The 22,498-nt window shown below is 39.1% G+C and overlaps 1 protein-coding gene across 2 annotated transcripts in view; it reads left to right on the forward strand.

Annotated features, from left to right (window-relative positions):
• The first annotated feature begins 319 nt into the window (after window positions 1-319).
• Window positions 320-22,498, forward strand: part of lrrc4cb (leucine rich repeat containing 4C, genome duplicate b) — an 81,721-nt gene continuing 59,542 nt past the window's right edge. Inside the window, exon 1 of one of the 2 annotated variants that reach the window (XM_047363688.1) lies at window positions 320-1,400. The gene's annotated coding sequence lies outside the window, so the exon portion shown is untranslated. The remainder of the gene's footprint in view (window positions 1,401-22,498) is intronic. The other variant, XM_047363687.1, reaches the window with a different exon arrangement.

The raw sequence follows: 22,498 nt of genomic DNA on the forward strand, positions 1-22,498 counted from the left end.
AAAACCATAGATTTTCCTGATTTTAGTTGACACATGCATCTGTCAGTGCTTAACGCGGAGGAGTGATAATACCCCTACATGTTGAGTGGGAATTTATTTGAGGACGCTGACTGTGGAGATAGGCTGTTTTAGAAGACTGAATAGAGAACAACGCCTGTAGGTGGCAACCATACCTCATCAACAACTGAATCACACACGGACGCGCATTACAGGTACACACAACCGCATATCCAAGCACATCAGATCTGCGCTTATTACATTAACGCTATTGATCCCTGATAATTAATGACCGCTGGGTGATTTAAATGGGCAGCTAGACGGGCGGGCAAAGTGTTCAAAGTTAAAGTGGTCCCTGGGCAATAAGGGGAACAGCACTCACGCCAACACATGCGCAACAGACATAAATGCTTGTGAGTTACAAGCGCGCATGGCAGATTTGCGCCCGGAGACGATTTGAGCGCGCTCGCTATTCAAGTCATGGACGGCAGCGAACTGGGGGACCGTTAGGAGCCGCTGGCAAAAAGCCGCTTGATTTGCAACACACAGACGCTGCACCCTAAGCCGCGACTGGACCCACGCTGCCTGACAAACGGAATTATCACAAATGTGATCAATAAACCTAAATGCTTTGACGGGGGAATGAAAAATCTCACCCGGTAGAATCTTCCCCGTTATACTTGACAGAAGACGCTGTGTGCCATATGCTCTGCGAATTTCAGAGCAGCCTATGGCAAGCCATTTGTCCTGATGCGGAGCTTTTGATGGTTGCAGTGGGACGGATATCCTCAATTTTATCCAATAGGCATTCTAAGGTTTTTCTGTGTTGGGCGCTTTTTCATCTCTCGTTGCGCTGACCTTATTCACAGAGCTTTAAATAGGTAAACGTTGACTGTCATGCTGTAAAGAACATCTGATTTGAGAAAACCATTGACTGGCAATTCATATTTTTACTTTATATTTGTGTTTCTGTTTTTTGTCCTTTTGGTTAAATAAATTTTTTGTGGATTCGCCTAGGAGACTGTTTCAGAGTGAGAAGCGGCCTGTATACGGACTTCATCCCCTGTTAAAAAAAAAAAACAAAAAAAAAAAACTGCAGGATTTTCCTCATCCTCAGTCCAGAGGAATACCTTCATGTCCGGGAGGCTACTGGTGCTCTGAGGGTTGAGAATGGTGACCGCACCGCAGATAATCGCAACTCTCACTGAGTGCTTGGCATTTTTTGCAGGCGAGCATCTTGACTTGTGATCGAGAGAGACGCGGACTGCAGCAGCCTCCAGCACCCCTTTTCACATGGAGATTTGTGTCTCGGTGGTACTGCAAATCTTCAAAACGTGGACGGGGGCCCTGATGATTTTTTCTGCATTGCTCTCGCCCTCGAGTTCTTTTATTCGAAAAAACGCGTAAGTATTACATTCAGATTTGTTCCATTAAGCCTTTTTTTCTGTTGTTCGGGACTATCTCCCACTGCTACTTAAGCTCCTGATTTTTGCTTAGCTTATTCATCTAGATGCAAAGAAATATACTTTTTTGCGTTATTGTATCTAAAATGTTCAAACATTTGTCGCATTCTCTCTCAACAGTGAGCTTTGGTTTGTGTCTCGATGGCTGAGAGTGATATATAAATATATAAAGATAAAGATAAGGGGGGTTGAGAGGTAACTGGTGCAACAAATTCTCTCTTTGAGCGCTCAATATAGATTGTGAGTCTGTATTAGTCCCTGCTGCCAGTAGGACATTACTGATTGCAAAAGGCCTACGTCATATGGTAATTCAAATTCAGTTCAGGTATTCTCAGCATACACGTTTGCAGCAAAAAGGGCGCCGGATTGGCCAGGTGAACTGGCTGGTCCATGTGAAGGGCGCGTTAAGTTTGAAGATCAGAACCATATTTTAAATAAACAATAAATCGGCTCCTGTCTAGCCTTCTAATTAATTTAATTTAATTTAATTTAATTTAATTTTATCTTATTTTATTTTGTCTTTCTGCGTATTGACCCAGTGTAGCTAAAACAAAAACCTTAGTCAAGCCAACCGAGGGTAATGCACCTTAAACAGAAGGAGCTACCCCCCAACCGACCAGCCCTCCCTACGACAGCTTGAGAAGGTTATCCAAAAGAACAGGTTGCTTTTTGAAATGTAAAATGTCAACCCCTGGAATTGTTGCTTTGGCAATGCGTCCTTAAAGAAAAATCTATGACGGAGCTGTCCATCAGTGTGTGGTGCTGAAAATGCTCTGCTTGAAGTGGCTTGAAGAGAGTCCTGCATTTAGACCACTGACATTGCAACTGAAATTGCTGCTGCAGCCAAAAGCTTTCCACTTAAACCGTAACCAACTCATCCTCAAGTGTGTCCTACCATATTCACATCTCGTGATTTTATGGCCAGCCTGTAAAATGAAGGACACGCTCTGAGTGAGGAGGACCGGTTACCAAGATATCTGCATGCATGTATGAGCACAGCTGACACATGCTGCAGTATCTCTATTTAAAGCAGGTTTAATTGCCTTAGCTCTTTGAGAACTGAATAGTGAGGTGAGTTTTTGTATATTTAGGCAAACCAGTCTGCCAGTGGTTTAGACTGTTACCCATGTGAGCATATATACTAACAGAATGACAGAAAACACAGAGTATTTGCCCTTTGAGAGTGAAAATGCTTTACATCACATGTGTAACAAGTCATTTTGTATCCTATTCCTAACAAATAGGCTATATGATTTGTTCACCGATGTTTTCTTTCTAAAATGTGACAATAGATTTTCACATAAATCCACTTATAGCCTCTCAGAAGACAATTGGCCACCTGAGGATCCACATGGAGCTCCTAAATGTTGTTGGAAAAAAATGAAGATCACTGAAGGAATGTGTGCCAATTGACTTTCTGGAGGGAGTGCTGTGTTCTGCTTGGTTGAGAATTTGTGGCTATTAAGTGTGGAAAACATGAGTTCCGAGCTTATGCAGCACCAACTGTGGTTCTTTTCACGCCCTTTGAGTTTGTGAGTTTATCACCTTGTTAAATCGTTCAGTCATCAGGAGAGAAACAGCTGAACACAAAGAATGCGATCACCCTGACAAATGCTGTGGAAGTTTGGCATTTACCTGCCTGCCAAGGAACTGAATGGAGACAAACCACACTTGGGCTGCTCACTACAGCAGCCCCAACAGAAGCCCTCACTGTGGGAAATGAGCACTTGGGTGAATTAATTTCTCTTCATGCGTGACACACATGTAGTCAACCACTGGTAGAGAACAGGGTGAACAGTGACTCATCTATCCAGGCTTTTTCCTTGCACTAAAACATAGCTTTTGCTCTTGCATTATCTATTTGGACAACAGGGGTAATTTATGATTTCTGCAATAATCTTCCTCCATAAGTCTTCTTTACCATTGACACATTTTGTGAGCTGAGACATTTTGTCTCATATACTTTTTTCAAGTTTTTTGAAAAATAACATAAACCCCCACCTATTTACTATGATATTTTGATGTCATCGTCCAAAACCACTGAGCCAAACATATGTATTATAGAGGCTCTAGCTAAGTTTACTTAAGGAATCAGCTCTCTTTTCAAATTCATTCCTTGTTTTAAATAGAGCCACAGGGGTCTAAATAATGAGCAACTGAGTCTGCCAAGGGTTTTCACACAAAACGCTAAGTCTGCTGGCATGAAAATTGTGAAGTAATATTTAGGACTGGTTGCTCACATGTGCAATTTCCTTTGTTTAGATTTTGAATATAGAGTCATAAGAATAAATATTCTTAGCCAATTTCCTTACAAAATCCTCAGGTTATAGGTTCAAGTAGATAAAGTTAAAGACAGTTTGCATGTGCTGCAGCCAGATCTTAGTCTAATTTCTTTTTGACATGTTTACAAAAAGAAGAAAGTCTGCTTATTGCACTTGCTCAGCACCTGGCAGGGATGGTTCTGATGTGTTAAAGCCTTGGACTAAAAACGGGCTATAAAAGGACAATGGCTGACTTATCAAGTAAAATTCTGTCTGAATCTGGCAAGGAGTCCAGAGATAAGGCCTGGTGCCTTACACTGACATTTTCTGTGTCTCCACGCCCCTGAGTGACAATAAGTCATGCACGTTGTTTTACCTATAGTCCAAGGCAAGTAGAATGTTAGGTCGGTTTGCCCCTTGTTTGACAAAAAGAACATTTATAGCCCTATTTATCTGTGTCTAAGACCTGGAATAAAGAGCTGTTTAGGGTGTAAATCCTCTCTTGTTTTCAGCTGGGATGGATTCTATCTATCTATCTATCTATCTATCTATCTATCTATCTATCTATCTATCTATCTATCTATCTATCTATCTATCTATCTATCTATCTATCTATCTATCTATCTATCTATCTATCTATCTATCTATCTATCTATCTATCTATCTATCTATCTATCTATCTATCTATCTATCTATCTATCTATCTATCTATCTATCTATCTATCTATCTATCTATCTATCTATCTATCTATCTATCTATCTATCTATCTATCTATCTATCTATCTATCTATCTATCTATCTATCTATCTATCTATCTATCTATCTATCTATCTATCTATCTATCTATCTATCTATCTATCTATCTATCTATCTATCTATTGTTGTGGAATTTTCTTATCAAAGTGGGTAGAAGTTGACTCACAAGAAGAGAAAATCCGGACTTTTTCTTTATAAGTTTTATTCAAAGGCATTAAGCATTTGAAGACCCTGACACTGAGGTTAGTCAGTGAAACAGAGCCCCGATCAACATTTACACACAGTATTTATACCAAACATAACAGTGTTATCTCAACTTCAAAGAGTGTGTGTTTTAAGACCCCAGACCCTTCTCAGGTTCAGAGGTGACAAAGTTATCTAGGAACAAACCCATCTGCACATCCCCCTAAAGCAAGAGTTTTAACCATTAAACTTCTGATAATGGCTTTACAGCTTCCTCCTCTAACACAGATGTTCTGAGGAGTGAGGTAACCTAAAGGTCATACACTATGGAACACTTACTGCAAGAATTTCTATCACACTCCCCCCTTGTGATTACAAGACAATCATACAAAAAAATTCTAGCAAACCACCAAAACTCTATGTATAACACTAAAATGCTGAACATCAGTAGTAACTCCCCGAATAATTTAGAGCCATCACATCATTATAGCATCTTAAGCAACATAAAATCCATCGCTATCCATACCATCTGTCATCTCAATGAAATAAGGTGTGCTTTCCTCCTGAGCAATACAAATATCTGGATCTTTAATCGGATTTCTATTACTCCGAATTCTACAGGTCCTTCTCAAAATATTAGCATATTGTGATAAAGTTAATTATTTTCCATAATGTCATGATGAAAATTTAACATTCATATATTTTAGATTCATTGCACACTAACTGAAATATTTCAGGTCTTTTATTGTCTTAATATGGATGATTTTGGCATACAGCTCATGAAAACCCAAAATTCCTATCTCACAAAATTAGCATATCATTAAAAGGGTCTCTAAACGAGCTATGAACCTAATCATCTGAATCAACGAGTTAACTCTAAACACCTGCAAAAGATTCCTGGGGCCTTTAAAACTCCCAGCCTGGTTCATCACTCAAAACCCCAATCATGGGTAAGACTGCCGACCTGACTGCTGTCCAGAAGGCCACTATAGACACCCTCAAGCAAGAGGGTAAGACACAGAAAGAAATTTCTGAACGAATAGGCTGTTCCCAGAGTGCTGTATCAAGGCACCTCAGTGGGAAGTCTGTGGGAAGGAAAAAGTGTGGCAGAAAACGCTGCACAACGAGAAGAGGTGACCGGACCCTGAGGAAGATTGTGGAGAAGGGCCGATTCCAGACCTTGGGGGACCTGCGGAAGCAGTGGACTGAGTCTGGAGTAGAAACATCCAGAGCCACCGTGCACAGGCGTGTGCAGGAAATGGGCTACAGGTGCCGCATTCCCCAGGTCAAGCCACTTTTGAACCAGAAACAGCGGCAGAAGCGCCTGACCTGGGCTACAGAGAAGCAGAACTGGACTGTTGCTCAGTGGTCCAAAGTACTTTTTTCGGATGAAAGCAAATTCTGCATGTCATTCGGAAATCAAGGTGCCAGAGTCTGGAGGAAGACTGGGAAGAAGGAAATGCCACAATGCCAGAAGTCCAGTGTCAAGTACCCACAGTCAGTGATGGTCTGGGGTGCCGTGTCAGCTGCTGGTGTTGGTCCACTGTGTTTTATCAAGGGCAGGGTCAATGCAGCTAGCTATCAGGAGATTTTGGAGCACTTCATGCTTCCATCTGCTGAAAAGCTTTATGGAGATGAAGATTTCATTTTTTAGCACGACCTGGCACCTGCTCACAGTGCCAAAACCACTGGTAAATGGTTTACTGACCATGGTATCACTGTGCTCAATTGGCCTGCCAACTCTCCTGACCTGAACCCCATAGAGAATCTGTGGAATATTGTGAAGAGAACGTTGAGAGACTCAAGACTCAACACTCTGGATGAGCTAAAGGCTGCTATCGAAGCATCCTGGGACTCCATAAGATCTCCGCAATGCCACAGGCTGATTGCCTCCATGCCACGCCGCATTGAAACATTCATTTCTGCCAAAGGATTCTCGACCAAGTATTGAGTGCATAACTGTACATGATTATTTGAAGGTTGATGTTTTTTGTATTAAAAACACTTTTCTTTTATTGGTCGGATGAAATATGCTAATTTTTTGAGATAGGAATTTTGGGTTTTCATGAGCTGTATGCCACAATCATCCGTATTAAGACAATAAAAGACCTGAAATATTTCAGTTAGTGTGCAATGAATCTAAAATATATGAATGTTAAATTTTCATCATGACATTATGGAAAATAATGAACTTTATCACAATATGCTAATATTTTGAGAAGGACCTGTATAAAGAGTTCCTGTAGAAGCACATGTTAAATTAGTCTCACTAGAAAATCTACTAACATTTCTGCTTTCCCTTACAGTATAATGCCTCACCCAAGGACAAACAACCTCCACCAGCTGGTTATGTTGCCTAACTGGAAAGAAAGTAGTATCAATAGGAACAGGTACTAAAAATGGTTGATCATTAATAGCACGTGGAATCAAACAACAAACATAGCAACCATCATTTCTTATCTTCCTCACAGTTGATGCATCAGTTGCCACCAAACATTATCAGCATGATCACGGTAGTCAGGAAAGTGATGAATCTCTCTTCGAATCCACTGATGAGTATTATTAGCATAATTCCTCAGATTAGCCTTACATTGTCTTTGCTGCACCTTTTCCCATATGAACACAAGAGTTATAAAAAGACTTGCAATACCTATCATTGGCTTCAGAACAGACCATCTTCCATTTAACTGCATCGTAACCTTGAAGTGGAATGTCCTTTCTTCTGGTACTGGAAGCAAACAGTTTTTTTTTCCAAAGAAAACAAATTATAAACAAAACTTAAAAATCCTGCTGCCTCTCCTGAGTGGCTTCTGCGCTCCAAGCTGCCCTGTTACCAGTCTGGTACAGGTGGGCGGTCGTAGGGAGCTCCTTCAGAAATATGTTTAGAAACAGGAACTCTAACCTGCTGGAAGTTAGGCATCCATAGTCCAACTAAACAACGGTGGAAATGAACACATTCAAATGTGTAATAATACCATAATGATAAATATCAAGCAATAAACATGAAAGTTAGATAAAAACATCCGAGATTTCCTCCTCAGAATCAGTTTCGCTGTCAAAGTGGGAGAAAAGAATTTGGCTGACCCTCTCTGTCCAGGCAAAGGAGCCTAGTAGCCACCAAATGTTAAGAAATTAAGGAGAATAAGCATCATGGCGCATGTTTGACTGCCTCTCTGTTGCAGACGTCGCCAGTCCATCATTCAGAGAAAGGTTATGTGTAAATGTGTAGAGGTCTTCGCTGTATGTTTCCTATGTGTCTCTCACTGTGATGTGTGTGCAGTGAGGCAAATGACCTTATGATTTCTAACTTTCAGGCAATGCGATGGCCTTAAGTAGATTCTGAAATAATGTTGCACTGCCCAAGGGATTATTGTGCCCTTGTAAGAACAGTGTTCTTCAACCACCTCTTCAATCACTCGCCAGTGATCAGCTTACAGTTCCTTGTCTTGTGGTGGTCCGCTGTCCTCACACCTTTCAGGCCGTGGATGATCCAGTTGGAAGATGACTTGTGTCCTGGAAGCCAGATGAAGCTGGAGGAGCTAGAGCTTTCCTGCATCTGATATGGGCCATTCCAACGCCTGGACTTCTAGTGTTTTCTCCTAGATTCTCTGAGCTGAATCCAGACACCAGGAATAAAGGACTGGATGGTGGAAGTGGCTGTTTCTGGTAATGCAGCCTTCACCGTCTGTGAAACTTGAGAAAACACAGTGGACAGGTTTTGACAGTAAAACAACATCCTATCTTCACACAAAGATGTGGAAGAAAATGATCTTGGCAATATCCCCATGTCCAAATTAGAAGAGCTGCCACACAGCACTTCAAAAGGACTGAGATTTGCCTGTGTCCTTTGTCTCAATCTCATATAAGTGAGAACAGAGCCTTCACAACACTTGGCTAATTTTCAATTCAAAGTCCCATTCTCAACCCTAAGTGCTTAACTACATGAACTTCATCAAAACATCCAACAAAATCAAAAGAATTGATCTTCTGACTTCACCTGATATACTAGCAGTGACCATCAGCTAAATATTCTGAATATCAAAAATGTGACATATGATGTTTGAGGAAGGCCTGATTACAGGTCAATATTTCCATAGTTTCAGAATACCCAAAAATAATTTAAAAAATGGTCTAATCAGTGGAGATGTAAAATTTCACAAAAGAATCAACACCATCATTTCAGAGAAGTTTTCAGAATGTGGTCTTAGGGAGCTATGCACCATTTATATAAACAAAGCACAACGTCTCTCTTGCATTGTCACTAAGTCCTCACTGGAGGTATGAGCTACCCTTTTTCCATGAGTGCTAAAACGTTTGCAATTTTATGTTACTTCAGTCTGACATTCCCCTCTCCTCTGGCGCAGAGTCCAACCCATGTGACAATCCAGCAAAAAGTTTGTACAAAAATGCTCTAGTAACCAAGATCACATTACATAGAACCAAAGAAATGAATTCTGACATAACTATGTGTTACTATGATTTTAATGAAAGCAACATAAAGAAAATCCAGATGTTTTGAACTGCAATTCAGTTCCATTAATGTCTCATTTAGAAATTAGTCACATATCATCCTGATTTGTCTTGTATGAAGATGAGTATTAGATTAATGGACATCTAATGTAATTCAGATGCATAAATCCTACAAATTCAAATATAATAACTAATTCCCACCAAGTATAAAGTCATGACTCAGATTCTTTATCAAAAATATATTCCTTACTTTTGGCATATCTTGAACTGTCAGTTAGCTTAATGGCACCAGGGAAAACTTTCAATCTAATAAATCACCAATGATTCTGCATGCAAAACTAATTCTTCAAACTAGTTTAAACTATTTCATTAACCTTTTAATAGTAAAACACATAAATCTAAAAGTCATGCTACATAAAAAAAAAAAAACATGTTATTAAGGCGACAATCACTACAAGCATTTTAATTCTATTGTCTCTTAAACAGTGTTAAAACTCAGGAAGGGAGGTACTGAGCGTTACCATGACAGCAAAGGCGTGAACCAACCTGGTAGGTGGGCGGAGTCAGGCAGAACTAACCTCTGATGGCCAGCCTATTGGCGGACCCACAGTTTAAACTGCAAAACTGTTAACATGCACCTACCTCAGAAACAAGCTGCTTCTTAACTCTCCTGAAAACTAAAAGTTTTAATAAATCTGGGATTTAGAAACATTATTCTAAACATGGATTATTGTTTCATGCAACATATAATCAAACATTCATTCCAACAAACACAAAGACAAAACATCAAAGACAGACAAATTACCAAATTTGAAGCTTCAAGAATTAAAATAGATTTTTAACAATCTCTTTTCAGAATATGTTTTCTCAGCCATATCTTTAATGCTATAATTGATCAATTTTGTTATGACAATCTTCAGGATCCTTTTTTTAAATGAGTGCACATAGTTCAAAGAGATCTCAAAGTATTTAGAAGCACAGAAACAGTTTTCTCTTAATTGAATCCAAATTCACTGATGCTGAAACCTTTTGCTAATTCTTTGTACTGTAACTCTGTAATAATAACTACAATCCTGAAAGTTATTGTTATAATTCTCTTTTTGTTTGGCTCAATTTGATCACAGCTGCATTCAAGAATTTTTCTGCTCAGGTTAAATGCAAAGAAGTACAGGTCCTTCTCAAAATATTAGCATATTGTGATAAAGTTCATTATTTTCCATAATGTAATGATGAAAATTTTACATTCATATATTTTAGATTCATGGCACACTAACTGAAATATTTCAGGTCTTTTATTGTCTTAATATGGATGATTTTGGCATACAGCTCATGAAAACCCAAAATTCCTATCTCACAAAATTAGCATATCATTAAAAGGGTCTCTAAACGAGCTATGAACCTAATCATCTGAATCAACGAGTTAACTCTAAACACCTGCAAAAGATTCCTGAGGCCTTTAAAACTCCCAGCCTGGTTCATCACTCAAAACCCCAATCATGGGTAAGACTGCCGACCTGACTGCTGTCCAGAAGGCCACTATTGACACCCTCAAGCAAGAGGGTAAGACACAGAAAGAAATTTCTGAACGAATAGGCTGTTCCCAGAGTGCTGTATCAAGGCACCTCAGTGGGAAGGAAAAAGTGTGGCAGAAAACGCTGCACAACGAGAAGAGGTGACCGGACCCTGAGGAAGATTGTGGAGAAGGGCCGATTCCAGACCTTGGGGGACCTGCGGAAGCAGTGGACTGAGTCCGGAGTAGAAACATCCAGAGCCACCGTGCACAGGCGTGTGCAGGAAATGGGCTACAGGTGCCGCATTCCCCAGGTCAAGCCACTTTTGAACCAGAAACAGCGGCAGAAGCGCCTGACCTGGGCTACAGAGAAGCAGAACTGGACTGTTGCTCAGTGGTCCAAAGTACTTTTTTCGGATGAAAGCAAATTCTGCATATCATTCGGAAATCAAGGTGCCAGAGTCTGGAGGAAGACTGGGAAGAAGGAAATGCCACAATGCCAGAAGTCCAGTGTCAAGTACCCACAGTCAGTGATGGTCTGGGGTGCCGTGTCAGCTGCTGGTGTTGGTCCACTGTGTTTTATCAAGGGCAGGGTCAATGCAGCTAGCTATCAGGAGATTTTGGAGCACTTCATGCTTCCATCTGCTGAAAAGCTTTATGGAGATGAAGATTTCATTTTTCAGCACGACCTGGCACCTGCTCACAGTGCCAAAACCACTGGTAAATGGTTTACTGACCATGGTATCACTGTGCTCAATTGGCCTGCCAACTCTCCTGACCTGAACCCCATAGAGAATCTCTGGGATATTGTGAAGAGAACGTTGAGAGACTCAAGACCCAACACTCTGGATGAGCTAAAGGCCGCTATTGAAGCATCCTGGGCCTCCATAAGACCTCAGCAGTGCCACAGGCTGATTGCCTCCATGCCACACCGCATTGAAGCAGTCATTTCTGCTAAAGGATTCCCGAGGTGCATAACTGTACATGATTATTTGAAAGTTGACGTTTTTTGTATTAAAAACACTTTTCTTTTATTGGTCGGATGAAATATGCTAATTTTGTGAGATAGGAATTTTGGTTTTTCATGAGCTGTATGCCACAATCATCCGTATTAAGACAATAAAAGACCTGAAATATTTCAGTTAGTGTGCAATGAATCTAAAATATATGAATGTAAAATTTTCATCACTACATTATGGAAAATAATGAACTTTATCACAATATGCTAATATTTTGAGAAGGACCTGTATTTTAAGTCGGCATTGACGTTTTTATGCAGTGTTAAACTTAACCAGAAATGAAGCTAAGAAGCTTGACTCCAAACTGGACTTTTTCCCACATAGTGTTTCAAAAGGAGAACAGACATCATTTTCTTTAATTTGGGCTATTTTAATTTTGAGAGTTGGGGAGAAAATTATTACTAGAACCCCCCTTTTACAATCCAAATGCTGATAAATGTCCCAGTATTTTATCTCTTATTAATCTGAAATCACCTTGTGTACCTTTGTACTCCTAGGTATTCTTTTCATCTTTAAACCCTAAGAAATCAAACAAGGAGACTGGAGTTTGAGCCACTGTTAAGAGGGCCTTTATTTCTTTTCTTTTCCTAAAATGAAGGATTTTACTTGTCTTGATTCTGTTATAAAAATCCTAACCTTGGTTCCAAAACAAAACTCTTCAACCCCAATCTGTGTTCCCCAGAGTAGAAATTTTGAGTATTATTGCATATCAAAGCCACCAAATATCTGGAACCCATCATTGGCTTAGATCTGTTTTAATAGGTGATCAGTCTACCTTTAATAAAATATTATAATTGTATGGACCCAAAATCTATGGCTTACGGGCTTCAGGAGTCCAGGAACCACAAGTTGAGTACTGCTGCATTGAATAATGATGCTAGCTTTCTGCAGAGATTGAAGGATTGGCTATATATTCCCAGACCTGTTAGTGTATTATTTCTGCTTGCACAATAATCAGATTTAAAATCACTAGTTCACAGCTCCTAATTTACCTCAGATCATATTTTCTCCTAACCCAGTTCATAAGAAGCTTCAGACAACATTATGCTAAAAAGCCAAAAACAAAACAAAACAAAAAACAGATCTGTTTTAAAATAAAGAAAAAGCATGCTTAAAAAACTTGGTACTGTGGTGGAAAATAACTCCACGGTTCTGAAGGCCTTTCTATGCAGAGTCTTTTAGGAAACATGAGATTAGTTTAAGTTTTGTGTGGTACCACTGTCCAATCAGAATCCTTCTTACCTTCAAAAATAACCCAATTTTTTCCATTCTCATTTTAAAGGTTTGTTTTACCAAGGAAAATGTGTTTAACAAAACCAATTACTTTCAAAAGTTTTAAAAGTTTTAGCTGGTGATATCTTAGAAAACAACAAGTGTTTTAAGATTCCTATGCAACACAGAACTGATCAGGTTTCTCTTTCCTTCCGCAAAGGGAGAAAAAAGAAACTGCAGAACCAAGCCTTTCATAGTTTTTGTCAGGACCTGATATAAGGTACAGTATAAATCAACACGCTGCATGAATCAGAAGAGGGAAGAAAGAACCTAATATAACCTCTTCCCAGCAGCTGCTGTAAAAAACAATGAATTTGTACCTTCCACAAGCGTAAGTTAACACTTGTGGACAAAAACTGCACCAAACTGTAAGTACTGTGTCAGAGACTGTATGAAGACCATCTGCAGTAGAACTAAGCCTGTTTTAATGAGGTCTCTATCCATTAGATTTATGGGATACAAACTCTGACAACAGAAAACAATGCCTGAAGGAGAAACCCATCAGGTGTTACGCATGCGATGGGTTTTAAAAATGTTCCTTCATGCGATCTGTCCTGAGAATAACAGAAACACATGGTTACTGCTGAGTTTTGGAGATGTTGTAACTTCCTCTGCTTTTTAATAACTTTTAATAACTAGAATAATTTACCCTGAATATTCCACGACGAAAGAGAACTTGTTTCTCTAAAAGAATTAACTGGAAAGTATCAAATGAGTTAAGTTATCACCCTTTTAAAGATACTTTTCTAACCCTAAAATAATATTTTAACTCGCTATCTCTGTCCACGTCAAGCAAGCGTCACATGAGCAGCGGTTAATAAGCGTTCTTCGTTGCAGAAAATAGGAAAAGATTTATGCAAATGTGTGTGTGTTTGTACGTCACCCCCATCAGTTTCTAAATCGCTCCAGAGTCAGACTGTCATGGCATACAGTCCTCTATCAGTCCAAAAAAGCCGCCAGAAGCCGCAGGCGGGCACCCGGACTCCCCTCCGTAATATAGAAGTGGACTGAGGACAACTCTCAAGCTGGCCAGGCGTCCGTGTCCCCCTCCTGCGGTTTCCTCTGGCACGTTAGATCCTGTTCGTGACGCTAAAATTGTTGTGGAATTTTCTTATCAAAGTGGGTAGAAGTTGACTCACAAGAAGAGAAAATCCGGACTTTGTCTTCATAAGTTTTATTCAAAGGCATTAAGCGTTTGAAGACCCTGACACTGAGGTTAGTCAGTGAAACAGAGCCCCGATCAACATTTACACACAGTATTTATACCAAACATAACAGTGTTATCTCAACTTCAAAGAGTGTGTGTTTTATGACCGCAGACCCTTCTCAGGTTCAGAGGTGACAAAGTTATCTAGGAACAAACCCATCTGCTCTTCCTGAGACATCACCCTAAATGATGGGTTTTAACCATTAAACTTCTGATAATGGCTTTACAGCTTCCTCCTCTAACACAGATGTTCTGAGGAGTGAAGTAACCTAAAGGTCATACACTTTGGAACACTTAATAAAATAATTTCCATTAGAGCACCAACACACTCTAGGCAGGAGGTCGATGATCGACTTTGTTGTCTTCAGATCTTCGGTCGCATGTTTTGTCTATCTATCTATCTATCTATCTATCTATCTATCTATCTATCTATCTATCTATCTATCTATCTATCTATCTATCTATCTATCTATCTATCTATCTATCTATCTATCTATCTATCTATCTATCTATCTATCTATCTATCTATCTATCTATCTATCTATCTATCTATCTATCTATCTATCTATCTATCTATCTATCTATCTATCTATCTATCTATCTATCTATCTATCTATCTATCTATCTATCTATCTATCTATCTATCTATCTATCTATCTATCTATCTATCTATCTATCTATCTATCTATCTATCTATCTATCTATCTATCTATCTATCTATCAATCTATCTATCTGTCTATCTGTCTATGTCTGTCTTTAAGTAAAAATAAAGTAATTCAACTTTCATTTGTAACACATTTTTGTTTTAACATTTTCTGAAATATTGTGGCACTGTGGCATTTTTAGTCAAGATTAGCATTCTCCAAGAAACTCATAACAGCTAATGTAAAACAAATGAGACAGATTTCTGTCATACTGTTTTTATGATTTAAAGTCCTTTTAATGGAATCTAAAGAAAGCAACAGTGAAAGTGAGTTTTTTCTCATTATGAGAAGCACAGAGTAACACGACACTGCCACTTCCTTACATGTTGCTGTGCTGTCAGCTGGCCACAAGAAAAAGGCTTAAAATTCTGCACAATAAGCACTCAAAAACTAAAAGTTATTACCAATATTAATACTTGCTTAGGTCTTTGTGTCATGTTTTAAAACAGTAATTAAATATTATAGAAGGATTAATCTATATGTTCTGTTTTTAAAAGTAAAGTAGATCACTTTATTATTTTCTGTGTAAATACTATTATACTGTAGTATTTTACACAAGTTTATCATACCATGAGATTCTCCATTGCTACATGCCTAATACCTTATATAAGGTTTACTTATCAAATGGTTAACTTCCATCAGTTCTTAGTACCGCTGATTGTAGTTTTGCACGTACTCAAACTGGTTGCTTTTTTTTAATCTATGTAGTATAATAATAATATAATAATGGATTAATGCATGATTTTGAAAGGTTTTGGTTTCAGCCTGTCAACACCAAAAAAATGCTGATTAATTTTCACTGTGCTCTGCATGACACTTTCACGGTCTGTGAATGATGGGGGTAGTCAGAGATTTTGAGTAATATGCTTTTTGATATGCAGAATCTGTTTTGTTGTTTCATCAATTCACACTGTTGCCCCATGATTCTGAATATTTCAGCAAGATTTGATGACCAGTGAAGGGAAGGGGGGGCTAATTTGTGTCTCATGCTCTGTCTGAATAACGTGAAAAACAACTCAGGTCAAAATGCATCTTTTTAGACATGTACTATGTAAAAATTACCTGCATTTACATATGTATTTGCTGTATGGATCCTCGTGACATAAAAAAAGGAGTGGGAAAAACCTTGAGATTAGACTGACTTCCAGCCAGCTCCATTTTGATAGATTGCTCCTGCTATCTTTCCAGTACTACCTCTTGAAAACATGTGTTTGTGTCGAGTCAAGAGACAGGGTGATCTCAGTTGGACCGCTCGGGTGTAAAAGAGTCCAAGGCATGCCAGGCTGGAGAGAGACTTAGTGTTCAGTGTAGCAGCTTAAGTTATGCCTTTGTGCACCAGAACGGGGATTATTCAGTGAATCCTGCTCTGTGTCATTCACAATTTTGCTTTTCCAAATCAACAAATATGAGTGTAGTGATGTATGAAGAAATGATATTCACTTACTGTAGGAGCTATTTCATTACAATTAAATGTGACTTGTGTAAAGCCGTTGCAGTGAAGCTTGCAAAAAAATATATAACTCATGGCACAAATGTCATAATTGTTTTGACTGCGACTGTTGGTGCCTTACTTCACCATCTGTGTTGTGTACCATGTGTCTGCAGTGGCCTGCAGCAGAAGCCAGCAATCAACTCTAGCGAGACGTGATAGAAAGAGTATTTTCAGTCGACAGGCACCATGTTTCTGCCTCTTCAGCAACCAGCCACTTTCTGCAAATGCCATAATGACCTTTTATAGATTTCTCTACAGATTCCCAGCTACCTACACACATATACAGTTTGCAATAATGCACAAGTCAACATTATTTTCTGTGATTATATACTAGATATGGCAGTGTTGTGATGTGTGGCACAGCTGAGTTCCGCCCCCTGCTCTGAAGAATGCATAATCACAGTAAACAATACCCCGAGGGCAATTATGTTTTTTTTTTTTTTGCTACAACTGTCTTATGGATTTATTTCTATTATTTTAAAACTTTTTTTAAGTGTAACAACTTCAATGAAATCAGAACATATCAAAGCAGCAATCAAGAGAGCACATAAAGCTGTTTATCACGATAGTCATTCTTGCGGACGTTGAGAGATCTGATCCGAAGTGATAGTGGGAGATGCTGATTAATTAAGTTCAGAGTCAAAGAAATGTTACACTTCATCGTTCAGCAGTCAGCTGGCTGTATTCTTTTTAAAAGTTAAAGATGGGTTCTTAGATGACTTTAGATGATAATTATGCAGAAATCTAAAATTAGTTTTTTCATGTAGTTGTTAAATTCAGTATATTTAAGGTTACTGTCTAAGAAAATTTAGCTGTAAATTAACCTGTTTTCTGTGACACGAAAATTGATTGATTTATCATTGTTTATTTGTTGTTATTACCTAAAAACATGTATGAGTGGTGCCACATGAACACAAACAATTACCCATTCAGAGCCATGGGTGGGACCATTATTTTTTGCTAAACTGTGTCACGCTGCTCCAATCATTTAATAGGGAAAAACTTGTTTTGCTTTTGCACACCTGGTGGTGTAACAATGAAGCAACAGATCAAAGAACATCCATCCATTCATCCATTTTCTATACCCACTCCTTCCATATAGGGTCGCTGGGGAGCTGGTGCCTATCTCCAGCAGTCTATAGGACAAGAGGCAGGGTACAATTTTCGTTGTCCGATTAGTTAACCCCTCCCTCCTACTTCCCTATTTCTAAAGGGATTGCTCAATCAAGCTCTCCGTCCAACAGGTCCGGACTTCCCTAAACCTGGAAGGTCTTACTAAGCAGGTTTACTGGAAAATCTGTTTAAGCTGGTGTCAGGAAATGACACGCCTAACCTCTAACAGCCTGCATCCAAAAGTCTCCCCTTCTTCAACTGGTGGTCTGGACGTCCGAGTAGCCCACAGGAGTCATCCACTCCCCGACATTCACTTCTGTTAACGGCTGCTCGTTCCCTAATTTACAACTTGCAATTGGTATATGGGTTAGGTTGATTTTAGTGGCTCAGCACGAGCCCCAAGGGCATTGTTTTAACAAGTTTGGCTTAATGCAACCTATAAAAACCTCCTAAAATCATTTGGAACCAGGCAACAAGACTTTTTATCACCAACGAAAAACCCCAAAATAAAGTAACTGAAATAATTGACTGTCCACAATAAATCTATAATTTTATATGCTTTCTTTAATTAGTAATGTTTTTGCAGGGGTCAGTAACAGCTTAAAAATCAGTAAAACTTAATAATTTGAATAATATAAATAAATCAATCAATACCACCTATCTTTCCCTAATGCTGAAACTGGTAAGGCTGAAGAGGCTTTGGAGACGAAGGCTCACCATGGATCCGAATGGAATGATTTCTTCAGTAGGCAACGAGTGATTGTCTTCTTGGGTGAAAGACAAATCTTCAGTTTTCTTCCTCTAAGTGGACCGGCACTGATGCTCGGGGTTTCGGTGGTCAAGATGGAAAAAACTGTTTTAAAATTTAAAAAATTTAAAAAACAGAAACTTTGTTAGCATATGTTTCAAAAGTTGGTAGCTTCCAGAGGCTGAATAGTTGAAGGAAACATTTGAGGTGTAATTGAAGTTAGTTCAGGACTTCCAGAAGCCTGAAACTTAGAGCAATCAGTTGTTTACTGACCAAGTTCATTTCAGTTGTCTTGGTAAAAATGCAACAGATTAAATTCAGATTCTCAATTTTGAGTTGCAGCTCATCTCAGGGCACACGGGTTGATCCTCTTTATAATGCAGAATTGTCAGCGGGGCTGGCTCCGGTCTTCTGATTCATCTGTAGCTTCTTTCTCCGTCCGATCTTGTTCGCTGGTCTTCTGCGAGGAAACAACCCCCTTTCTTTCTTTGGCACACTTTTTATAGTGCAGATATCATTGAGTTAGGCAGTTGCCGTGACTTTTCGGTGTTGTCTCCCAGTCTCCGTAGACAGAGTCGTAAACAGCCCATAGCTGGCTCCCTGTGTTAAGACTTCCGTCTGTTTTTCGGCCTTCACAACTCCCGCTCCCGTCCTGGTGCTATGACTTTTGCCTATTTTTCGAACATTGGACTGAAAACAGCATGCACCTGGCTTCTTATTTCTCGCTCCCATGCTTGTTATGACTTGAGCTTGCTTGTTGACCTTCCATCCATGCCCAGCTCCCGTGAAGCTGGCTCTCCTCTGCCCCACCTGTCCTGATGTTATGACTCTGCCACCTCTGGCTCCCAAGCCATGGTGCCCTCCTTGCTCAGCCTCAAGCTTTCTAACACAGTATTTATCTGCCTCTTGTTCTCACACCAGTTACAGCTAAAAAAAAAAACACCACTTCAGTCTTTTTATTCATACATCACAATTGATTGACATTACCCGTCTTCATTATATTTAATAATTGTAGGAAAATAGAAAATCATCATACATTTTTCTTTGATTGTACTTGTAGTTTTTTACTTCTGAAAATGATAAGACAGTCACATTAAATGTGTTACTCCATACAGGGCACTTCAGTCCTCAGTTCCAGAGTGCAAACATATACTCATTTTACTGTTTCATGACATCTTATCCATGTAATATGATCATTGTTTATTTGATACTCTAAAGATTAGGCTCTCATTTCATCATATGTGATTGTTGTTAAACTCAATCATAGTGATACACTTCTGCAAAAGAAAGAAGAATTAAAACATACACCAAATGGGCCCCCCAGACTTCATAGCTTTAAAATGAGAACATTTACTGCTGTATATTTCATTGATCTAATTATGAGGGTTTAATTAATGTCTGCATGGATACATAGGAGGATCTCACCTCATTTTGACACACTGTATCCCTGCTGTTTATTCTTTGAACAAGCCCCTTTTGCCAGTTGAACAATAGAAAAGCTCTTGTTTTCCTCCTGTTACATTTCCTGAGGTTGGAGTGATCAGAGAGAGCACTCTCTCTATATTGTCCAGAGTCCTTGGTCCTCTGGTATGCATTCTTATCAGCTCATTGCAAGGGTTATCTGTAGGACTTATGTCTGGATTATTGGAAGGTCATGGAATAAGTTTAATTTTGTGTGTGATTAACCATTTCTGATGTAGCCACATGGTTTGAATGCTTATCTTGTTGAAAGACTCAATAACAAAGTGTTTTAGTTTACTGGTGAGGTCCACAAGATGCCTGGAATGTTATCAAGTTAATGATATTATGCATTCAAACAAGATTCCCAGGATCTTTGGAAGAGCCATATGTCAACAGCATCACACATCCACCATACCTAACACAATGGATGCGGTGCTCTTCCACATGTTCATCCTTTGTTTTGTACCAAACTCACCTGAGTGTTTGTGGCTGAAAAGCTCAGTTTTATCTGATAAAATGACATGACTTCAGTTAATTATCCAATTAATATTTAGCAAAGCTCACATGTTTAGGATTGGGATATCAAGACACAAAAGGTTTCTTGCATGCCTTTTAAACAACTACTTGGCTGTATATACAGTGGCAAGATAACCTTTGGTCTTTTTTCAAACATATTTGTCACAGTTCCAGTTGTTTTAAACTTACAATAAAAATTTAGGATGTTCTCACTGTAATTTCTTAACTCATGAAAATCAACACACATCTTTTGTTAGTTAAATTGCATTATCTCTTGTTTTTCCCATTCTGAATAGTAGCTAAGAGGGTTAAATAAATGAGATGTTCACTTTTGACATTTTGTATCAAACGAAAGTGGATTTATTAGCAAATATAGTATTTTAAAGTATTAGATATTTTAAAGTATAAAGTACAACATGTAGTAATGACTAACAACATAAAAAACAAAAAAATATGTTATTATTAACTAGTCAATCAAATTGTATTTGTATAGCACTTTACAACAATCACTTCTGAGCCAGTGATTTTTATCTGTGCGAGAATGAAAACACAAACCAGAATAGAGACAAATAAAAACTATTTTACAACATTAATCAAAACATTCAAAAAAAAGAGAAGTTACATAGTGGTGTTATGTGATAAAAGCAGTTCTAAACAAATAGGTTTTTTGCTTAGCTTAAAAAAGATAAATCATTAATGGTCCCCAATACAACAAGTCATAAATTCCCCAGCTTTGGACCATGTACAGCAAATGTTCACCCACCTGTTTGGACTCTGACCTTGGGACTTCCAGAAGATGTTGGTCAGCAGACTGAAAAAACACTGATGGATTAATTACTTGTTTTTTTTTTTTTAACCATGTCCTGTCCAGCAGATAAGCACTCACAATTGTTGCCTGAGTACCAAGAAGAAGCCCAACAGATTTACTTTCACAAGCGGAGCATTACGGCTAACGCTTTAATGCTCTACTTGATATTTGTTAAAGAAACTTTATTAGACACTGCTTTGGGATTATTTCAATTGTTATGGACATGGAGATAGAAACGACAAGGAAAAAATAACAAGCAAGATAGAGAGGTGGGGCAAAAAGGAAAAAGGAAGAAGAGGAGAAAAGAATGGAGGATAGAAAGAATGATGAAGAGATTACAAAATAACACCCTGCTTGCTTCTACACCTGCAGAGACATATACACTCACTGACCACTTTATTAGGTACACCTGTCCAACTGCTCGTTAACGCACATTTCTAATCAGCAAATCAGATGGCAGCAACTGAAGGCATTTAGGCATGCAGATATGGTCAAGACTATCTGCTGCAGTTCAAACCGAGCATCAGAATGGGGAAGAAAGGTGATCTAAGTGACTTTAAACCTGGCATGGTTGTTGGTGCCAGATGGGCTGGTCTGAGTATTTCAGAAACTGCTGATTTACTGGAATTTTCACGCACTACCATCTCTAGGGTTTACAGAGAATGGTCCGAAAAAGAGAAAATATCCAGTGAGTGGCAGTTCTGTGGGCACAAATGCCTTATTGATACCAGAGGTCAGAGGAGAATGGCCAGACTGGTTCGAGCTGATAAAAAGGCAACAGTAACTCAAAAAACCACTCGTTTCAACCAAGGCATGCAGAAGAGCATCTCTGAACACACAACACGTCAAATCTTGAGGTGGATGGACTACAGCAGCAGAAGACCATACCGGGTGCCACTCCTGTCAGCTAAGAACAGGAAACTGAGGCTACAATTCGCACAGGCTCACCATAATTGGACAATAGAAGATTGAAAAAACGTTGCCTGGTTTGATGAGTCTCGATTTCTTCTGCGACATTCGGATGGTAGGGTCAGAATTTGGCGTCAACAACATGAAAGCATGGATCCATCCTGCCTTGTATCAACGGTTCAAGCTGTTGGTGGTGGTGTAATGGTGTGGGGGATATTTTCTTGGCACTCTTTGGGCCCCTTAGTACCAATTGAGCATCGTGTCAACGCCACAGCCTACCTGAGCATTGTTGCTGACCATGTCCATCCTTTTATGACCACAATGTACCCATCTTCTGATGGTTACTTTCAGCAGGATAACGGTTTCTTGAACATGACAATGAGTTCACTGTACTCAAATGGCCTCCACGGTCACCAGATCTCAATACAATAGTGCACCTTTAGGATGTGGTGGAATGGGAGATTCGCATCATGGATGTGCAGCCGACAAATCTGCAGCATCTGTGCGATGCTATCATTTCAATATGGACCAAACTCTCTGAGGAATGCTTCCAGTACCTTGTTGAATCTATGCCACAAAGGATTAAGGCAGTTCTGAAGGCAAAAGG

Source organism: Girardinichthys multiradiatus, chromosome 4, assembly GCF_021462225.1.
Source record: "Girardinichthys multiradiatus isolate DD_20200921_A chromosome 4, DD_fGirMul_XY1, whole genome shotgun sequence".
Lineage (NCBI taxonomy): Eukaryota > Metazoa > Chordata > Actinopteri > Cyprinodontiformes > Goodeidae > Girardinichthys > Girardinichthys multiradiatus.